The following is a 20,867-nucleotide window of genomic DNA, read 5'->3' as shown; positions in this document are numbered from 1 at the left end:
CTGGGCCCACCATCGGCCCCAGATAAGACCCCTCTGATTACTCACTTGCATGCCTATCATGACTTCCAAAAATATGTTGATCCCAACAGCTTCACCCCGATGAATTTATGGCCACGCTGTTGTATGTCCATGTCGCTCAATGCAGCGCTTGCTTTTAACATGGCCCTGGCTTCAAGCTAAGACCACTGACACATGGCCCCTCAGCATGTACACTTAGTACATATGGTGCATGGCTGTGAATACTACATACTGCACTAATCAAACAACTTGAGCTTTAGAAACTACTTCATTAGAGGATTCTAAACTCTGGATTTATGTGTGGTCTCACAAAAGAGATGTTAAAGTAGCCAGAGAGTGAATACACCTTAGAAGTCACTGTGATTTGAGTCTTTATAGCAAATTAGCACGCACTGGATTTAAGTGCTTGTTAGGTTTTATGATGTAATCTGTCCATAAAAAGTCTAAAAACCCAAATACATATACTATAAATAACATATACTGCACGCTAAGACAACAGCATTAACTTAAGAATCTTTATCTACAAAATTTAAGTGTTCTCACATTTGTGGCCTTTTGCGTGCCAGCTGCTCAACACTTCTTCACTCCTACTTTGAAAACATGTGGTTATAATCCCCCCCTTTCACTCAAATTACAAACCATGTCAGTTTCTGAAGAAACTCCATATCCAGCCACTTGGCAGTGTGTGTGTTAATTGCCACTCATTTGTGAGTTTCCAGGCAATCCAGTCAGGTGTAGTTGAAGCTGTCACTCCTTGTTGAGGAATATGGAAGGGGTCTGAAAGATGGCTGGTGCATTTAATCAGTAAAGGTCGGCTGCTTCACAGTCTGATAATTTTCTGAAAATGTATACTAAAACACCAAAACAACAGATAAAACCTGAAAGCTCCTCCTTTGGTTTAATGGAGGTTGGAAAATAGGAAAATGGACCATTACTATTACCATCTGGCAACGAGTGTGATTAAATCACCCGTCTTAGACCATATTCCACAGAGGGCTGAGAATCTTCAGGTTTTCAGTCAACAAAACACTACATGAGGCGATTTAACTGATGATCACACATTCAACCAGAGAGGAGGAGCCACTCAGTAAATTTATTTAGTCGTGTTTGGTCGGACCGAAAATCTGCCGACTCTTGAGCTTCCGTGTCTGGACTACAGAGCCTTTAGGAAATTGTGGCCAATAAACGTAGTCTGATGTATCCAAACCTTTGATCTGAAATGACAACACTTCTGATCCTGATTGACTACAGTAAACAAAATATGAAATCACCTAGAGGGTCTGACGCAACAGTGAGCTAGAAATACTGCAGCTACTTGTAAATACGTCAGCTACGGTTGTGAAATGTTACACCGACAAACTGAATTTCTGTGTAATCAAGGTCAAAGTGGAGGAAAAACATGAATTTGCCAATTTGGCCACTCTGAGCACACTATGTTCACCTGCCATCGTACTTAGTTCAACAAAACGCTTAAACTACATATTGGCACAAGCTGGTTGAACATCCTGATTTAGAAGTTTGTCTCTACATGGCTCTGGTAGGATTTGCCAGTAAAGGAAAAACACCAATAGTGAATTTCAGGTACACTAGCTATGAGTAAGTCAGTCATCTTATCTTGAACTGTGTGACCCCAGACATGGGTGTCTATGATATAGAGGCAAAAATTAAATGCTTGAACTTCTGTGACCTACTCAAGTTGTCAAAATGAAGGACATCTAAAAGTCAAGTGTGCAGTATCAACACACAAACACAAGATAAAATCCACAAAAGGCGACGAACCCCACATCAATAGAGTCGCCCAGATTGATTTCCGATACGGCTTACCTGAGCTCGACTCCTGAGTCAAGCCAGTTATCAGGTACAGACTCTGAGTGCAAGAACATTGGTGCTGTATCGGATCAATGGCTCGACCCATTAAGTCACACCACTCACAGTACCTCATCTAATAAGAGCTGGTCTTTGGGAACACCCCTAGCTGACCCATACTGCTGGGGACAATTACAAGAGAGTGGTCTTTCAGTGCTGACGCCCACTTGACCCGGCAGCGTAAAGACATAGAGGAGATCCACATGATTTAAACTCCTCCCTAAGACGTGCTGACAAGGTTAGAGGGTCAACACAGACATTAACAGGTCAGTGTGTGGCCCACTTGGGAACAATTACTCCCAGTCACAGCTAAGTGGACACTTGATTGAACACGACGGAGGCAGGACACACTTCCCACAGATAACAATCCCCAGAGCCATTTAGGATAAAAAGCCCTTGTGATACAGCCTTTATGGGCAAAATTCATCTTCCTTTTTCCTTTTAAAAGAATGTGAGAGTGTGATAGAGAGCCATTCTGTGGAAGAGATGAGTCTCTCATAGCAGTACCATTTTCTGGCAATACTAATAGCTGCTTATGACACAGAAACAATTACAAGGTGACTGGGAGAAAAAGCTAAACAATGGGATGAGCTGTTAAGATTTTATTTTTTAATCTTGGGGAAAGATGAGTGTCTGTCAGAAGTAAATGTGGGTGCTACAACTGAGAAAATACAAGCATTTCTCATCTTTAGTTTACAAGAAGAAATATAACCATAGAGCAAAAGTGCCCTGAAGACAAAGACAGAAATATCGCAGTGTAATATATCTCATCTCTCATCTCTAATCAAATGCGATAACATTGTCTTTTTTATGCTATCCAACCTTTAACCTACTGACAGTTTGACCCCTCTCCCACCACAATGACTAAAACTTTGCCTGGAACATCTGGCGTCTTGTGCACACACAGCAACAAAAACACTCTCAGATCTGAGGAGATTCATGTCACAACTCAACAACAAATAGTTTATGCATTTCATCATAATGTGTGGGCTTAAAATTTAGAGGAGGAAAAAAAACACAGCAGATGTTCGTGGCTATCTCTTGTTGAAAAAAAAAAAAGCAAACTTAGTAATGAGCACGTCCGTGTTATATGGTCACTCTCGTCCTCTCGTCTCTTCGCACACAAACGCTGCTTATCGATCCACAAACACATTTTCCCAATTTGCATAAGCTCTGTGTTGTTTGTGGTATTGTTTCTTTTTTTTTTTTCCAGGAGCTTTGCTTATTTATTTCTCTGTGTTGGAAAAATCAGTTCCACATTGTGCCTGTGCTGCGGTGGCTGGTGCTGCAGCTGTTGGCTGTTAGTGGCTGGAGATGACACAGTTCACCACTTCTCCAAAAGACAGCTAGCTCAGAGACCAGCACAGCTGCGAACCAGGAGGCAAGTGAGGAGAAGAGAAGAGAAGAGAAGAGAAGAGAAGAGAAGAGAAGAGAAGAGAAGAGAAGAGAAGAGAAGAACTTTATTGGCCAATTGGCTCACCTCACAGACACTATCTGTGTCTGTCCATCACCAGCCCGTCCCCCTCTAGCTGAGGAAAAACTCCTGCAGAGGATTTCTCTCTCTCTCCTCCCTCTTTCTATCCCGCCCTCCTCATTATCAGGGCTCTTTTCAAATTCACGCAGGACCCCTGAGATCTCACCTTCCCAACAAATTTAACAAACTGACACACCACTTGCACGTATCGAGTGCAAAAGCAACAGGCTCACTGGGTGACCCACTGGCTGTTGTGGCAGTCGGAGTTATTCCCCAGGACTATTCCGTAACCAAGTGGGCATCATGTGAATACCATCTGGGTACCACTTATTTAAAGCTGGCGGATGTCCCGTGGCAACCAGCCTGGCAATGAGGAGAAGGGAATAAATTGCATCATTTACTTAACATCCATTTACCGTTAAAAACCCATGACTAAATAATTTGGTTATTTCGGGTGCCAATTTCTGCTGTCAGCCAAATTACGTTGTATGTGCGACAAATACAGCAACTGTCAAAGGGCTGATAAAGGAGGAATCGAGATGTTAACCACATGAAATCGCATTTACCACCAAGTATATTAGCAACCCTCAATCCATTTACACCAAAGAAATCTCCCGGTGCATTATGCATTGCGCAGAAACCCATAAACAGACAATAAACACATTGTAATTATAATGCCAACTCTTTAATTACGTGTGTCATTTGGGGATGGTCGAGCTCACTAATTGTCAGGCTGATTTGGAAGGATTGGGGGAGGCAAGTAAGGAGATCAAGCCTCAGGCCCAATGAGAACCATATTCCCCACTCTCCAAGCATGTTAGAAGGCAGAAAATTCAATTGGCACGGTTCCAAAGAAGAACAGTCCAAACAGCCTAAATCAGCGGGGACAAACTCCATGCAAATCATTTACATTAGCACAAGCTTGCAGGGCAGAAAACATTGACTGTTTTACTCCCGGAACATTAAAGGAAAAGGTAAAAGAAACTGAATCGGCGTAGGCTTTAACCTCATTGCTCAGTGTCTTTGTATGAAGAAAGGGCAGCGTCATGTCGCCCACATTTTCCTCTGATGATGTCAACAATCCTTGAGAAATTATTTACTGAACAAATCAGACCAGCATTTGAGGAAGCATGAGGCACGAAGGCGCCTAGGGCTTTCATTCATCTCGAGTTAGAACAATTTAAAGTAATTGTATCCGTGAAAAAAGCATTTTGCTGGCAATAAGCAGGTAGCTTATCAACAGCAGTACAGTTTAACTGGGCAGCAACAGGTTTCTCAAAGGACTGTCAGAATCTACAATATCAGCGTATTATATGGCACATTACCCAAGTAACTTACACGATTCACACACCGAGGTACTTTAATATAATCAATGAAACCCTAAGCTGTTCATTCAAAAAGGTCACTGAAGTTAAGAGGCATAGAGCTGAGGTTTTGCTTTTCCTTGTTATGAAAGTCGATGGCATCCACGCACTATACATGACATCGTACAAGAAGAGGCGTGTTCATACGGGGTCTACCATAAACATTACCACAAATGCAATAAGAGTAGATGCAAATTTCTGCCATTTTTAGAAAAGTTAGCTACAGCAGACCGGAATGAAAAGGTGGCACCATCGTGGAATACAAGTCAATGCACCGTCTCTATAAGCCAGCTCAAGCATTTCCTGTTCATATCTTGTAAAATTTGTGTCGTGCAGTCCTAGTCGTGAACGTGCCGATTCCACAGTGGTATTTGTGGTGGATAATGAAGTGCAATTTTTAAACTGTACAGTACAGCGCACCTTAAACACAATTTCTGAGATGGCAGCTCTCAAGTGAATCATCATCCAGGCAATGAGAACTGTCAGTTGGCCAATGAGAAACTCTCTCTGCCATTGTTTACATATTGACTGGCACTATGTGGTTGACCCTGATGAGAACAACACACAGCTTCCAGTGGCATGATCTCATTTGGTGGGGGGGGGGGGGGGTGGAATAGAGCCGTCACCGTGTAGCTGGTAGGAGGGTGTGGCATTAGAATCAATGAAGGTGGACTAAGACTAAGACACAAACAAAACTAATCTATTATTGCTTTTGCTGTATGAAGGACACATTAGCTAAGCGTTGTCCGTAACTGTCAATCCCGCATCGGTAACTGTAATTTACAACTCAAATTGTTCCAACCTCTAATTTTTGAATTTTTCTGTCTGTGTGAGGTTTAACTGAACACTTCACTGTGCACCACAAGGTCTTTTTTACACTGAGCCACTATTTATAAAAGAGATCAGAGTGAGCGAGCGAGCGAGGCAGAAAGAGTGCATGAAGGATACAAGATTCTCATCTACTATCCATCTCATATTCTAATGCAGCCATTATGCTCCAAAGAGAGGTTGCTCATCTATTCATTTTGTGAGGCATTTGTGAAAAAGATGACACTGAAAAAGGGTTGGCCAGAGTGATTAAAAGTCTTTGAATTAGCCCTTCAGTCACACATAATTGTTCATAAAGTACACAGAAATACACTCAGAGGCCTGATCCAGCTCTACTCTCAAGTATGATGTGAAAAGATTGATTTACTCATTTCTCACTGCGAGTTGTTTTCACAGTGTGAAATTGATTGGTCAACACATTAAAAGCTTGTACATCATACACCATATACACAACAAGGAAAAGCTTTTAGGAAAATATCTCATGCATTTGAATGGTTTATTCATCAAACCGTGCCACTTTTACAGCATTCACAGCCGATGTAATAAAATTTCCAACGGTAAATAGTAAATGGTTAACAGTAGAGTGATAGGAGGAAGACAATTCACGAACACAATGTGCATAACATGGAGCACTTTGATGCCACGTGTCAGTGTCATTCTCCTACTTCAGAGATTCACATTTCTGAGAGCCTGAGCTGGCAGACCACTTTCATGTCGGAGGAAAACGCTGGCTGGGATGAATCGAATCATTGCAAAGCTGCAGTTCATGGTGTCTAAAATAAATGATGTGATTGTAAGTTGACTTATTCAAGCATGTAAACAATCAGGCTTACAGTCGTTTAGCAATCTCCACATGCATTTCCTCACCTGATGTATTTCCCCTCATACACCAATTAACCACTTAGCCCACAGCAGACCCCGTACCGTGTTTTTAATCAAATATTTTTTTTCAGCGAAAACTAGAAATGATCACTGCATACAGGAAAAAGAAAACCGAATGATAAAGGGGGCTTCCGAGTACCCTGAGATAAACAAGACCATAGACTATAACCCGGACTGTCCACAGAGTCACGCTGTAACACAGGGCAATAGAAGAGGACAGAAGGGACGACAGTAAGTCTTTACCCAGAGGAAGTCTCTCTCCGAGGACATGAACGCTCAGGTAAACCTTTGGCAGAGTGATACTACCTGCTACTGCTACAGGTGTGTAAGTGAACTACCACACAAAATGCTGCTTATAGCCAAGCCTGAAAACATTTCATTTTCATCATTTTGATTAAAGAGCCATAGAACACATGGCTGTTTTATTTGTTTAGGCTGATTTGACCTCCTCTCAAGACAACAAGGCTGTGTATGCATGCCTGACTGATCTGGTAGGCTTGGTGCACCTGTAGAGGACAACATCCTGAGAACAGGTATCAATGTGTAGGCATTGAATTTCTCTTTATTTTGCCAAAAATAATAATAAAACAACCAAAAACAGGCACTTTTTGTGAAAGATTCTAAATGGAACTTCCAGGTAATTGAATTATTAATTAATGAACAGACTCTTTAGTGAAAATTGGAAAATTCAGATACACAAAAATGAGTAACTACAAGATAAGACATACACCATACACAAGCTTAGGTAACAGCTAATTCTGAATGGTTCTTTAGGCGTAAAAACAATGTCAAAGTGTTTATCTAATCTGCATATGTGGCAAATATTCAGCCTCACTGTCTGTTTCAACACATAATTCCATCCTGTGCTAATCTATTGACTGAAACGATACACAACAAATAAGGCCTGTGAAAATAACCATCTCCAACGGAGTGGTTTGGGAGTGGAGCACCACCCTGTTTACTGCGTTGAGAACAAAAACAAACTCCCTCCAAGGAGCCTGGGCAAAATGCAAGTCACACACTCCAACCAATGCAGGCAAACAACAACAATGTCTGGAGATCTACTGGGAGAGCAGGCTATCAAACAACAGCAAGTCGCACAAACAACGTCTCTCGGTGAGTCTGAGTGAGTGAATCAGAGAGTGTTTCACTGAGATGGAGATTGTGTGAAAGTGGATTGTGTGAAAGTCAAATATACACCACCCACCCCCCACATCTAGCCAAAGTCTCAGGTCAACTGAATCATCAGGAGTCAGGGAAGATACCGTCACCACCCTCCACGAATAGCTCGCAAAACCACATCAGTATGACTTCACTGTGGCAAAGCCAGTACTTTTGAGAACACACTACTTTTGAGAACACTCACCCTCAATATCCAGGGGACTCTGAAGAGGTAATGAATCTCAGTTAACAAGGCCATTATCAGTAAAGAAACTACATCATCACAAGGGACTGCAAATCCATGAGGCTCTTAGACTCTACTGGCCTTTTACTCTTCCTATTAACTGCACGTGTAACACTGCCAACAATTACACCAAAAAAAACACAAAAAGTATCGTGCTTTTGATCTCACACTGCACATCAAGGTAAACAATGAGTCTGTATAAGGGACACTGGCCCAATTAGCCATCTCTGCTCTCTGCTGTCAAGTCTTTAAAACAGCTTGCCAGGATGATAACAGTAACCTGCATACTTTCATCTGTGCTCCAGGCTCATCAGCACCGGAGCTCCTCTACAGAAACACAGCACTGCATCTTGGGTAATTACTGCTTCCCAATTACCACCCAGCTGGTAAATATATATCAAATAAACAAGCAACAACCCGTCAATTAGGAGCAGCCTTTCATAATGGGGGGTTCAAAATGATGGTTTATGTACAAACACAGGGAGAGCAGTGTGAATGTGAAGCATTCAACTTCAAAGTGAACTTGTATCCATTAAGCGCACCTCAGCGTAGCAGTTTGCAAAATAAATACATCAGATGTGTTTTGAAGCAATTAATAGTGACTCCTAATTAAAGGTGTTTTAATTGCCGCCAGTGCTATAAGATGGGAACAGGTAGAAAGATCTGAAACATTTCTTCACATCATAGTGAAGAGGAACAGTAGCATTGCTGAATTCAAAGGCAAAGAGAACAGCTGCAGTAACAATCTGTCAACAAAATTTGCATTGGTGCTCTCCCCTCATCTCCATTACTCTCCCCCTGTCTCTCCTCGAGCCCACAGAGCTGACGGCTCAGATCTGAACACTCTGATGGCTTATCACATAGTGAGCAGCAGGCTAAGCCGGAGTGATGCGCCCGAAAGACATGATCAAAGCGCACCAACTTTCCACCCGGCAATGATGATGGAAGAGCAAGCCCTGCCATGTTATGTTTCTTATTAGGCTGGAGCTCCCAACTGAAAACACAGCCAAGAAGTCAAGGATAAGGCCCTTAAAACGTGCTCCCGAAACATTACTTTATACTACTCTAAACAGGGTTTAGCTCCATCTGTAGCAGTTTCAGATTAGGAAATGTCAGTTTTCCTCTCTGGTTCTTCATCTTGATACATAATGGATGAGCAAAACAATTACTGCTTATGAATGGTTATCTGAAAGACAATATTCAACAACTTAGTTGGTTTTAACAAAGGATTTTCCCGACCATTATACTACTCAGGCACAGCACCTAAGCATTTTTGTGCAGCTCCCAAAATGTGTTTTTTTTTCTACCATGCCCAAGGCAAAACGAAAAAAACCAAAAACAAAACAGTAACAAAAAGCGCAGCAGCAAAAGACAGTTTGGCCGCACCATTTGGTGTACTCAGGGGCACACAGAGGCTGAGCGGTACAAGAATCAACGCACCAGCAACAAGCATACAGCAAGAGAGCAAGTCTTGGCAACAACATCGCCCGCCAGACACACGCACCACATTCAGGAGGTAGTCAAATGGTTTCTAAGGGAAACATTGAAGTGCTCCGACAGTTTCGTGGTCATTCCACATGCACGTGCATGTAGCAGTAGCCATCGCCTTCACAGCATCCTGTCCATGTTGAGAAGTTGTTCTCTGATCTTAAATTGGTAAGAAACTGGCCATTTAAGAGTTACAACAGAAAGAAACTACAAAAGCGAAGAGGTTGAAGTTAAAGTCAATTACAATTTTAGGTCAGGACACTACTAACTTTTGTAAAACGGTTTAACAACATCAACAAGAGCAGGAGGGTGAAGTGGTCACGAAATTATGTGAAGCAGTAAAATGGTTTCATACAATATTTGCAGAAAAAAACTTACTTTAAAACTTTTGAAGTTTTTCTTTTGAATTTCAACTGACAAAACAGCATAGAGGAAAGAACAGCTGGCCACACTATTTAAAAGAGAATGTTCTAGAAAAACTGCACAAAAGCAGCTCAGCAAAGAACTCTGAGCACACGAGATGTCAATAAATCAAAGAGTTCATCCTTTACAGATGACTTCCAATGTTCTCACATCATATTTTTGTAAAAAAAAGGAAGTGTACTTAATTCCATTTGCATTTTGGTGAATACATGAGGTTAAAAAAAAATTTAATTATTGCCTTCATCACACTATAATGAAAGTCTTGCTGTGCATGTAAATGTACTGACTGATATGTTAACATACATACCTTGATGCATTCCTCCAAGTTAAGATCACAAAATAGCTTCATCATTAGCTGACCGAGCAATTCAGCATTTGGGTCTATTTTCTTGCCACAAGTAAAAATCAGCAGTCCAAAACTGCAACCATGGATACAAAATATAAACATTTACAAGATCACTTCATGCTGGTTTTATGGTAACAGCTTCTTTCGAGGTTCAGAGAAGAAATTGAGAGATGTTTGATGATTTCTGGGACTAGGGTGGAAAAGTTCACCCGTAGAGATGAATCACTTATAGTACAGACATAACCAGTTGTGAATAGTGGTTTTAGATTGATCCCACTGCAACCAGCTTCGATTACTAATTATGTTGCCCTGGATCAAAAGATAAAATCGGGGTATCAGAATAACAACATACCTTCTCAGAACAACGTTTTGTACATGCAGATTTGATCAACACATCTCCTAAGATGAAGCCAAGCTCTCGTTGAGTCCATTGGATATATATAGCCAGACAAACGTACACACTGGACAGCTGATATAAGCAGGTGGTGAGGATTTGGCTAGAAGCTGAGCACAGCTTGTAGCATATGGTTGTGCCTCTTACATCTGTCTGACAATGTTTGTAGTTTACCTGCATCATTCCCAAAAGATACATATAAACGCGCGTGATACTCTGATTTTAACTTGATATGCCCGAAGGGCTCTTGCAGACTCTGAAAACTGTGAAAGGGAAATAAAGTGCCGCAAACAATTCATACATCTCTTTTTTTCAGGCAGTTTGGAGAAGCAAAACATATCAATTTGTATCTCCTGACACGGAGATCACAATCAAGTCAGAATTGGCGTCATGTTGGTAATATGTTCTTGGGCCAAGAACCAACGGGGTTTTAGGGTGCATGCACATCTGGCTTATTTTGATTGGCAAGTGTGGGGCACAAAAAACCTTTTAGCGTAGTTCATCTGGGGAGATGTGAGCACAACAATCACACTTGGATCAAAATCCAAACACCCCTTTAAAGTCCACCTGGCTCAAGAACAACTTATTTTGAAAAGAAAAACAGCCAAGAACGCAGAATTACATTCAGCTGAACTGCAACGTGTTACCAACTCATTATTTTCTCTCATTTTCTGTTACTGTCTATGGAAAATGTCCACGTCCAGCCATCAGCAATTGTGTTTGGTTCCTTAAAAACCAAGCAACCACAGTATACTTCTAAATGTCGTCCACCAAATGGCAGACTTTTACTACCATGTGGTTTTGTTTACGAAAAATGTGATTATCTTTCAATCAACATCAATGAAGTCCTCAAACAAATGAAAACAAGACATCAAAGCATAAATTTCACTTCTCGTTTCAACTGAATCAAACCATCTCCTCTTGTGTAATAATTATTGATGCTTTTGTTTTGTGTTTGAGAAACTGACTTTTATTGGATTTGTATATGATAAGTTACCAAATAACCTCCATAACTCCCTCTGTGTCCTGACAAAATGTCGATCTATGGCAACCATTCCTGTGTAGCAACTAATCTCAACCCTAATCCAATGATGCAGACCCTGATGCCTACAACCGCAATCAATCGGCAATCACCAATGCAACTTTGGTTGATTTTGAATGCGTCTCAGGTCTTTACAGCAAAGATTACCATTCAATACATCGGCAAGTTGAAGATAAATGTTGACGTCAAAGTACAAAATAAAAGCATGAAATAACGTTTGCTTGTTAAAGGACTGATGCAATAACAAATTGTTTCAGTTTCTATCTATTCCTTCCTTTTTGTATTATCTTAAAAATTGTGTGAATGCGTTTGAAAACAGATGTGTAAAACTCATACACTGTATGAGTCGTTAAGGGAGTTTTCAGAGATTAACATTTTTCTCCATTACTATCACAAGAAATGACTCAGATCTCAATTGAAACCACACCACAGCACATTGGCAACTCCTTTGATTATTCATCTTTTGGTCAAAGTCGTCCTTTACATTGTTTGAAAAAATGTGACAAGTGTAATAGTGCAGCTTTTTGTGTTGAGTTCTCAAATATCAGATGAGCTTTTAAAAAAAACACACACACCTTACAATGAATAAAGTGACCCTAATTCTAGAGTTAGCAAACTTCTGTTAAGTACTTTGGAAAGGGTATTGATTTGTATATAATGATTAGAAAAAGCCATCATAGAGGAAAGGGAGCTGAGCAAAATCTTTGAGTGTGAGGCTCTTACATAAGTGAACTATTCTGACCTCTGTCATTTATAAAATAGCAATTTTGTTTTTGTAGAGTAGCTGAACAATGGCTAAATTAAAGCATAAATCAAACAGATTCCGTACACAGATCAACAGATGATCAATGATACATATATAAAGCAGACAAACATATTTACAAGGTATGGACTATTTGTATTCCAGTGTTGTGCAGTATTATTGAAACATAACACTAGTAGGTACTAAATTCATATTGGAACACTAGTTAATTGATTGTAATTGCACGCTTGGTCTCTTCCCATGCAGACAGATGACATTTTTGTCAGAATCCCTCCCTTTATTAAGGACAGATGACAGTGGGAGACAGTAATTAATGGCTGCATGAGTTAATGGTCTTCCTGTGCATTTCACAGTCTCCATAGAGACCGAGGCACTGCACAGAGCTCACCTGAAGCTGTCCACTCTCTGACCAATCCCCTTTCTGGGCACAGAGAACCGTCTGCCCGGGCACGCCACAGGGGCCGGGACACACTAACCTTTACCCTGGAAATATTGTTGGGCTTTCCTTTGTTATCACCTCCATTCATGTAATACAGCACTAATGAGCGTGCTGCAGTCATACTCCTATTGCCAGTACTCTTCCCCTTTGTGTTGTCTGATTCAAATATGCAAAAATCAAATGACAAATTCATTTACCAGAAAATTCCCTTTATTCATCTGTCACTTGTCTTGCTTTGTGCAAAAAGGATTCGAGCTGCTGGTTTGAAGGCATCCTGTATCTGTAATCAAATAAGAGTGAAGCCGGCAAATGAATCTGAAAGAAACAATACAGGAATCGTATTCTTACACTGGGCCGAAAATAACTCCTTATCACTCAGCAGCAAGGGGGCACGGACAGTTTACAGGCCGTCCATACACAGCCCAGGGTATTTCAATGTGTATTCACAAATACTGAGCCATCACATGAAAGACTGAGCCGCTCCACTCAGAGACGGGAGATCTCAGACTGAATGCATGAGTGACTGATTACTTTCTTACCAATTTATCCTCAACACTCTACAAAAGAAGAGCCCCAGCAAGCAGAGGCCAAACTAGAAACAAGGGCTTTCCAAATAACACAAAATCACAGATTGGCACGTTGAGGATCTGCAGTCATTACAGCGCATACAGCTGCTTGTCCTCAGATTCCAAGCTTTTAATTCCCTCTCCTAACCAAACGTATTCAGTTGTGGTATAGGGCAGAGAAAGTACAGTCAATTTGTTTGTAAATCCAAACGCAGTATGGTTCTAAATTGTTCCCATCACAATCAGCAGAAGGTTGATTGTCTGTGCGTAGCAATCGCCTTGTCAAACACCGGGTCTGGAAAAGTTGTAAAGAAAGTTCATTCCGCGTTTTAAAACCTGGGTCAGCATTTGCGAAGGTCCATTTCTGCATAAGTGAGCACACAAACCCCAATGCCTGTTCAAATAGTCTGCAGCTCTCTCTCAGGCAGCTCATGACAACAGCCCAGCAGCAGCACTGTTTGATCTCCAATGTTTTCCTTAATCTGGGTTGTCAAGGTTCGCTTGTTGGAGGCTGTTTACTTTACTTCTCCGACCAAAAAAAAAAAGTGTTTTTCCCCTCAGACAATGACTAATCCAAAGACCAAGAAGGAGGGAGCAATGTCGGCAATAGTGGTTTAAACTGCAGCTTCCTTTTTGAAAAATCTCTGATGGGTTCTACTCCTTTTGCCAACTGTAGTTAGACTTTGACACCATTGTAAAAATGTACGACATATACATAATATTAATAGGCACCTGACTCTCAGTAGATACATACAGTAGAAAATATGTATACATACATGCAAAGTATAACTCAGTCTGATCTTACAAATTAAAATGCATTAATTATAGATTAAACATATTGAAATGTTTGATCTAAATATATGAAATCTGCATAATGTAAAAAACTGTTTACTCCTTTGTCTATTTGTCTGTAATGCACTTGTTGTAAAATGTTAAGATTTATAGTAGAATAAAATTAATTAATGCATAACTTTTCTAGTGTTTGTCACCATGCTAAATACTGTGCATTCCTATGGATAAAACAATTTACACCGTTGGTAACACGAGGCATAAATTAATGCTGATTTACCAACAGACACACACACACACACACACACACACACTACTTTTCACGAGTGATAATAAGATGTTATGCACCTTCTTCCTATTTACATAAGGGAGACCAGCCTCACTCACACACGTATCTCCTAACTTACAGCTAAACAATAATAAAAACAAATGGATTAAAAATCAGGTTTGCAAACATGCCATGCCAAGGTGTTGCTTTTAAATAACCACAATGGAAATGAAACGTTAATTCTGTAAAACCCCGTGTGAGTGGAAAGTTAGCTCTGAAGTGTACACAGCGATAGTTTGAGACGTATTAAAGTGGCGCATTCAATAACGCAAATGACAGACAAACAGGCTGTTACCATGATGTGCAGCTGCTTTATGTTACATTAGGTTGTTAAAATAGTAGTTTGTCGTGGATGTAACGCCGTTGCGGTGTATGTGTACATGTGTGTTTGTGTGTGTGTGTCTCTCTCTCTCTCTATGTGTGTGTCGGAGTTTGGATGGTAGCTAACACGTGGGGAAAGCTGCTTCCCTGCTCCAGAACAAATCACTGCACTCAAACTTCCCTTTCACTCAGGAAACTTAACAACTTTCCCAACCAGCGCTACAACACACACACACAAACAGGTACATTACAAATCACGCGCCTGCCTGCTTTGCCTGCCTGCCGTTTCCACCAAACCGTCCACCGCTTAACTCTCGCTGTTTCCCAACAAAAACAGCGTACAAAATAGTGTCACCGCTTTTTAGTTTCACTCAACCAAAGGGACATTTTGCTGAACTAGTCAACGCAACTTTCCACAAAAGTACAAGACAAACAACGAACGTCCCAGCGCGAGCCCCTGGTGTGTAACATTACAGGTGTTTAAGTCTCATTTCGCCATTTGGAAATTATTCTACAGAAGAAGACTAACTCCGATCGGGCGCGTGTGTGTATCTGTGTGTGTGTGTGTGTGTCTGTGTGTGTGTGTGTCTGTGTGTTTCTCCAGCAGCAGGTAGACGCGACACAACAAAGCCAAACATGAACACTGTGATAATAGTGAAACTTACCGGAATGGGGGGGTGAAACGCGTTTCAGCCGGTTACAGACGCACGCGGAGGGAACCGATTCGCTTCTTAGCGCGAGATAACGACGCCTCGTGCACGCGTGCTTGTGTACCGAGAGCGCGTGCAACAACAAATCACACCGTAAACACCAACAATCTCACTCCGCCCGCCTCCGTGTTTGGTGAAGGCGAAGAGTGGAGAGGAAGGGGGGGAACTAACTAACTAACTTCACTACGAGGAGAAGGAGATAATCTTACCGAGAGCGTCGAAAAATAGCTAAATGTAGAGTTTCACACCACGTCCGAGTGTGTGTCTATGTGTGTGTGTGTGTGTGTGTGTGTGTGTAGCGGGGGGGTGACGGGGAGGGGGGAAAGAAACGAGCACCTTCCTTAATGTTGTTGTTAGATTGTTAACGCGCAGAGGAAAGAAGGGAGAGAAAAAAGAAAGAATCGCGGATTTGGATGTTGTTGTTTTCTGATGTTAAATCCATGACGTCATATCCACCTGCTGGATAAACAACATTTCATTGCAGATCCTTCAGAGGAACATCACAGTTACTAAAGTACAATTCACTTTCACTTAATGGTTCCTTTCTGTGGGGAAATGTAATGATATGCATTAGTTTTAGCAGAGGAGTGTGACAGGAGAGAGGGGGCTTCTCAGAAAAGCTCCAATGTCTAAGATGACTAATTACAACACAGACAGAATGAACTTCTATCATTTCTGCATTGTTACATGTCTTCTTTAAATCTGGGGCTCATCACATCATAACTGATTTGATCCCTCACTGTAAAATACATTTTAATCTAAGATATAATAAGTTATACACCTTTAAAGTTGATTTGACATAATGATCTTGGGTAGAGCAATAGATAAATGCTGTTGTTGTTGTTGTTGTTTACATATAGGTCAATTTCTTACAGTATTTTGAACATAAACTGTATACACCACAACCATACTTCTGGAATTCCACAAACATATTCAGAATTCCTGCCTGGCATCATAGTTACGGTTGAAAAGTTTTATTCACTCTTAATCAGTTTTGGCTGAAGATGTCTACTGTCACAAGAAGTGCAAAAACATTATGACAGTAATTAAAATCTCTGTCACTTGCCCCCCGAAGACGAGAATTATCACGGGCCAGTTCAACAGTCCAGTTAACACTCGTTGTAAAGCAACATTAATTTAACCTCAAGAGAAAATATTTTAAATCTCTTTTTGTCCTTGATCAAGGTCTGAGAAGTTCATCCCATTTTGTTATAAACGACATTACATTTATCTTATCATAGCTGCATCTGGCAGGAATGCTGCTCATGAGCCTTGCTGCAAGTCTGTTTCTTGGTAGAGAGTGACACCCACTGTCTGAATTTGGTCACTGCAGAGAATATTAATACGCTTACAGTCTTATTACACTTCTAATTTAAAATCCTGTATTCACAGTAATGTTCAGTTATCCGTGTAATATCCTCATTCTGTATCATGCAGATGTTAGTTTGTGTTTGTAATAGTTATTTGGTCACTTTCTAAAATGCATCCCAGTCATTAAAACAACAGTCCCACAACCCAACTGCATGACATGGCCAGTAGCCTGAGGGCAAAGGCAAGCAGTCACTGCAAGGCCACAGTGTTGTGTTCAATGACCCCCGGGGCCTCTGAAGCCACACAAACACAAAGACGTCCTCTGAGCCATTCAGCTCACACAGCACAGGGAGGGGGGTGCACTTTATGAAGAAGGAGAAGAAGAAGAAGAAGAAGAAGAAGAAGAAGAAGAAGAAGAAGAAACACACTGAAGAAACACTCATTAACAAGGGAATTCCACTTTCTAAAAGGTCTTCTCTCATTGTACAGCTGCATCATTCCTACATGACTTGTGGTTTTCCAATATCATTTGTATAGCGGATTGATCCCTGTACAGCTTATAATAGGATTACTCTCAAAAGGCTGTAAACATGATTGTCTGGTGTAATTCAAATGTATGTACATGATATCGGGGCAATCGTACACATAATCTGAGATCACAAAGTCTTCAATGCCTTCATCTGCATGTCAATACGGCGTCTGTGAGCTCAGTGGAGCCCAACAACCTTGTGTCTGCGTCTGAATTTATTATCATGTTGTGTTGGTGTCATGCTGGTGATGTGTTGTGGATTAAGGTCCTGTCTTGATAGCGTGTAGTTACAAATTAATTGAGGATCACTATCAGTTACATAACAGCCTCTCCACACATAGTGCACACAACAAAGTAATTAGCTTTCTGTTAATTAGGTAATTAAGCAAATGAAAAGAAGCCTCTCTTGATTTCCAAAGGGGGTGGACGGCTTTCATGTCATTTCGCTGCTAAGGGGCTCAACATGTAATGAAAGAGAGAGCACTTCTGTAGAAGGTATACAGATAAACGGGCTATTAAACTATTGAAAGAAACACTAACTAAATATCTTGTTTGATATCTTCAATGCATTTTCAGATGGGAAAGGTGTTTGTGTGTGATGCACTAGCAGGAGGTCAAAGGGACGAGGAAAAGTTTGGCAGCAGCTCTCCTTTTTGTAACCTTTGAGCCATGATCATAGCAACACAGTTGTTTAAAACATGTATTTGTTGTGAGTCTGTTTGGTAGATGTTTCTATATTTAGGGCTTTATGTAGTTGAAGTTTCATGTCCTCTCTCTTGCCAATCTTGTTAGACGCTTGATACATATGCGCAAGACAGCAATTCTACAGGAAGGGTGCAACTTTCAGGGGTAAAAGGGTTGAAAGTGGCATTTAAATGTTTTGCATGTTTGGACAGATCAAAGTCTAAAGTATAGAAATCTACAACAAGATGAGCCAACAACATTAACCAATCAATCTAAACCCCGACCCAAGACGGCCATGATGAATCCATCAGTTACGACACACATTAAACTGTGTATTTGGTAGTAATGAAGGTCTAGTAGGTCAGAGGTCACACTGCTGGGGCAAAACCTCCACCTCAGCCTTTTGCATCTTTGCATCACAGAGTTATGACTCACCAAGCATGTTTTCTTGAATCATTACAGACCACTGTTTCCACCCAAATCTGAAATCTGACCTAAATTCAGTGTGTTCATTTCTTCAGTACATCATCATTTAGCAGCAACATTATAGAGCAGCAATATGTAACTGGTACAACTGAATGTGATGAATCAGCAAAGACTGCTCAGCAGAAGCGAGAAAGGCTAAAACACACAAATCTCACACTCCAGAGATGTGACACTCACTTTTAGAATGACTTTCATGTCTTTACTGTACAAGGGGGAACAATAACAGAAGAGATCATAACAACAATGCATTATCATTGATATTCTATTGACTTAGTCCATGTTGTTGCTAAAAATGTTTACAGAAGAAATATTCTCCTGTGAATAAATAACTAATCAACCAGTCCAAAGTTTAATGAGAAAAGTTATAAAAACGAGTTCAGTTTACTGTACTTGAATCGAATAAACAGCAATAAAATTTTACATAGCTACTGTAAATTATTAATTATTGAAAACTTTTAAACGTCTTAACTTTTTAAACAATCTCTGGTAAAACAAGATATTTTTCAGTGTGGATATCATTAAATTGAATTTTAACCGATTAAATTAGACATATTTCACATATTGTAATTACATGTTCTTTGCTTCAAACAAATCATTTTTATGTGAAGTGTCTTGTGTTAACACCACAGGCCAGTAATCAACCTAGATTGACTGTAAAGGGAAACAAGTGTAGACAAGAGCTACGGACTGGAACACACCACTTGTTGAGCGCAAAAATGTTCAGTATGTGTTTTCAAGTAATAAAGTGTATCTAGGAGAATTTCCAAATGAAGGAAGTAGGCTGCTGTGAAATGAAGGAACGTCAAAGGTCGAGAGGTCAGGAGGTACCTTTCAGGATAGAACGTGTTAACAAGCCAAAGCTGTGAAAAGAAGGTTTGTAGGACCAAGTCACAGCTCCAATATGCACTGAACTTGTAAGATGGCTTCAGTGTTACGCAGATTTAAGACGATGTGTTTAGATACAATTTTAAGGGAATATTAACAGACATTCACGGCAACAAAATACATTTTTATCAGTACTAAACTTTCTGCACAGCAAAAAGAGCTTTGGCACCAAGAAAAGTAATATTAGTTAGGAAGTAGACACATCGATGGTCTGAGGGTGCTTCTGAAACTGTGATAGAATGGAAACATTAGTGTGAATCTGGAGGAGGAAACTACAAATGTAACAATGGCAGAGGCAAAATGAAATATGAAATATGAAAAATACTAATAAATCTAATTGTGGCAACAATGTTTGAAAAGTTCCACACACAGTCTACACAAAAAAATAACCAATTTCACAACGTAAAGCTGCAAATACGCCAAAACAGCAGAACATTTGTCATTTTCTTATCAAGGAGCCCCAGGTGGTGTGGGACCAAGTTACAGAGCTCCAACACATTCTGGGCTGTCACACAATACAATGTTCATCATGAGACAACTGTGTCACAGATGGCCTGCGATGAAATTCTTACAGGGTGAGAAATTCCGAATAAAACCCCCTTTTAATAAATGCATGATGGTGCAACCTCAATATCTGGATCCATTATCTGGATAATGATATCCAGTGACATGATCTCCATTTGCAACTTGCTGGACGATGGTGTGTGCAGGATGGTGTAATTTGTTGTCAAAACCACACATTGATCTAAATGGCCGATAATGCAGTAAAACCGGTAATAGAAATAAAACGCCGGATAGTAAAAATATCACATTAATATAATCACTATCCCATATTACTTCTATAGGTAGCCAATACAAATGAAGGCTGTAATAAGTCAAGCTTTTATCACATCATTAGTTAAATATATTCTACAGCCCCTGAAATTGAAAGCAGGGTGTCGATGTAAAACGTGACAAAATTTATGACATTAACAGATTCTAATTATGTTTCATTTGGGGAAGAAATTTAAACACATTCTGCCGAGATATTACATTATGTAACAGCTATTACTTAATGTATTATCAGTCACCATGACGCCACGCGAGCTACGGCAATCATTTGCATTCAGATGAGGCCATTAATAAGGCATAAGCTAAAGGTAACACCTAACACTTACCACAGTGCTCTCCATTCTCCACGCATTAAGTGAGAGCTATATCTCAAAGGCAGGGCTGCGGCCGGAGGGATGTTGTTAAACACACAGCACCGAGAAAAGAGGATTCATGTGTATAATATTTTTTAAGAGTATCACGCACTCCTTTGTGTGATGGACTATCATACGAATGTGGTGGGACACAGGTACCAGACTTCCATTAAACTCAAATTAAACCTTTCTCGCTTGTCACAGGTGTAACTGTAATATAAAAGGCTGTGTTGTATTGAAATCAAATACAATGGGCTGCGACATTATAGTAGGATTTTATAGCATGGGTGTTATATTGGAATGTACAGGTGTCTATGTTAAAGTCGCCTCTCAGTGTACAGA

The 20,867-nt window shown here is 40.4% G+C and overlaps 1 protein-coding gene across 8 annotated transcripts in view; it reads right to left on the bottom strand.

The window, feature by feature from the left end:
• Positions 1-15,746, bottom strand: part of foxp1b (forkhead box P1b) — a 142,106-nt gene extending 126,360 nt beyond the window's left edge. For 7 of the 8 annotated variants that reach the window (XM_076141407.1, XM_076141417.1, XM_076141416.1 and 4 more), the window contains exon 1: positions 15,402-15,746. The gene's annotated coding sequence lies outside the window, so the exon portion shown is untranslated. The remainder of the gene's footprint in view (positions 1-15,401) is intronic. The other variant, XM_076141408.1, reaches the window with a different exon arrangement.
• Positions 15,747-20,867: the final 5,121 nt, after the last annotated feature.

The sequence above is a fragment of the Genypterus blacodes genome, unplaced genomic scaffold (genome assembly GCF_046128005.1).
Source record: "Genypterus blacodes isolate CSIRO-AG114 ecotype Tasmania unplaced genomic scaffold, CSIRO-AGI_Gbla_v1 ptg000017l_1, whole genome shotgun sequence".
Lineage (NCBI taxonomy): Eukaryota > Metazoa > Chordata > Actinopteri > Ophidiiformes > Ophidiidae > Genypterus > Genypterus blacodes.
Note: the sequence above shows the minus strand (reverse complement) of the source record. Positions and strands in the feature narration are given on the sequence as shown.